This window comes from Nomascus leucogenys, chromosome 18 (genome assembly GCF_006542625.1).
Source record: "Nomascus leucogenys isolate Asia chromosome 18, Asia_NLE_v1, whole genome shotgun sequence".
In the NCBI taxonomy this organism is placed as follows: domain Eukaryota; kingdom Metazoa; phylum Chordata; class Mammalia; order Primates; family Hylobatidae; genus Nomascus; species Nomascus leucogenys.
Window position 1 is genome coordinate 87,063,394 of NC_044398.1, and position 1,847 is coordinate 87,065,240.

A 1,847-nucleotide genomic window follows, 5' to 3' on the forward strand; every position below is an offset into this window, starting at 1 on the left:
ATTTCTTTAAGTCCTAACAATTGGTCAGGCACAGGGGCTTAGCTGTGCCATTCCAGTTAATGGTCAGTTACAAATTTCCACCATAAACTCATCTTCCTTCTAGCAACTTAAATCTCAGGCACTGGGATGTAATAAGGAAAGAAAGCTCTTAGGCCCAGGGCAATCTCTCTCTCAATCCCCATCTCCTTTCCCCCAATCCCTATCCCACCACAATAACTTTTAGTAAGAGCTTTTGGTTGCATGCCTAGAAATCTAACTCTAGCTAAATTAATCAAGAAACGAATATACTGGTTTATCCAGCTGAGGTCATTTATGGAAAGGGAATGCTAAGGTTTGAATGTGTCTCCTCCAAAATTCATGTTGAAACTTTATCCTCATTGCAGTGGTATTAAGAGGTGGGGCCTTTTAGGAAGTGATTCAGTCAGGAGGGTTTGGCCCTTAGGAATGAATTCATGCCTTATGAAGGGGTAGAGGGAACTAACTTAGGCCCTTTTGCCCTTCCACCTTCCACATATGAGGATACAGCATTCATGCCCTCCAGACGACACAAGGCACCACCTTAGAAGCAAGGAACAGAGCCCCTTACCAGACACCAAATGTGCCTGTGCCTTGATTCTGGACTCCTCAGCCTCCAGAACTGTGAGAAATAAGTTTCTGTCCTTTGTAAGTTATCTAGTCTTGAGTATTTTGTTACAGCAGCAAAAACAGACTAAGGCAGGAAGAGAAAAGAACCAGAGCCCCAGGGACTAGAAACAGGACTCACTGCCTCAAGGCACATGTATACTCTCTCTCTGTCTCCATTTCTCTTCACTGTTTGTCTTTGCTCAGCCTTATTCTCCATCTCTCTCCATGTGGGAGGACAAGTAGAGGCTGGCAGCTCCAGATATATATCCTCTCTGTTCAGGAACCACAATAAATTAATCCCCAGGGAAGATTCTGATGCCTGTGCCACTCCATGGTCCAACATTGCCGGGTGGATAGAGCCTGATGTTTGACCAAATATGTGCCACTTACCCACCATAGCAGACACTGGTAATGCCCACCCATGTCCCTTGGACCCTCCCCATCCCATACAAGCTGAAGGCATCCCTCTGCAAGCACCTGCGACTCCCCACCTGAAGGCCTTTTCTTGGCCTCGGCGAGACAGGCCAGAAGTTCAAGGATGTCAAAGTCCCTGAGAGCATCCCTCGGTCAATGTCAGATGAGTGATGAAAGATAAATATCTCAGTTTTGTCAACACTCAGGTGGCACACTTTGAGGTATGTTCCATGCCATCAACCAAAGCTCACCAAAAGGACCAAGCCCCAGCTGCCCATAGAAGTAACTTACTCATTACCTTACTCTATTCTGGTTTAGATTTCCTTGTCTCATTTTGCCCTGTGATAATTAATTTTATGTGTCAACCTGACTGGGCCACTGAGTGCCCAGATAATTGGTAAAACATTATTCTGGGTGTTCCTGTGAAGGTGTTTTCAGACGAGATTAACATTTAAATGGGTAGGCTGAGGAAAGCAGGTTGCACTCCAGATGTGGGTGGTCCTCATCCAATCAGTTGAAGGTCTCAATAGAACAAAAGGCTAACCCTTGCCTGGGTCAGAGAGATTTCCTCCTGCCTGAGGGCCTTCAAACAGAAACATCAAAATTTTCCTGCCTTTAGACTCGAACTGAAACACTGCTCTTTCTGGATCTCAAGCCTGCTGGTTTTCAGACTGGAACTACACCATTGGCTCTCCTGGGTCTCCAGCTTACTGACTCATCCTGCAGATCTTAGGACTTGTCAGCCTCCATAATTGCACACACACACACACACACACATATACACATATAAAAGTGCATATAGATACATA

At 45.4% G+C, this 1,847-nt stretch overlaps 1 non-coding gene across 1 annotated transcript; it reads left to right on the forward strand.

Moving 5' to 3' along the window:
- The first annotated feature begins 1,374 nt into the window (after positions 1-1,374).
- LOC115831364 lies at positions 1,375-1,454 on the forward strand. The gene has a single exon (XR_004026878.1). It is a non-coding gene; the product is annotated as a small nucleolar RNA SNORD66 (small nucleolar RNA).
- Positions 1,455-1,847: the final 393 nt, after the last annotated feature.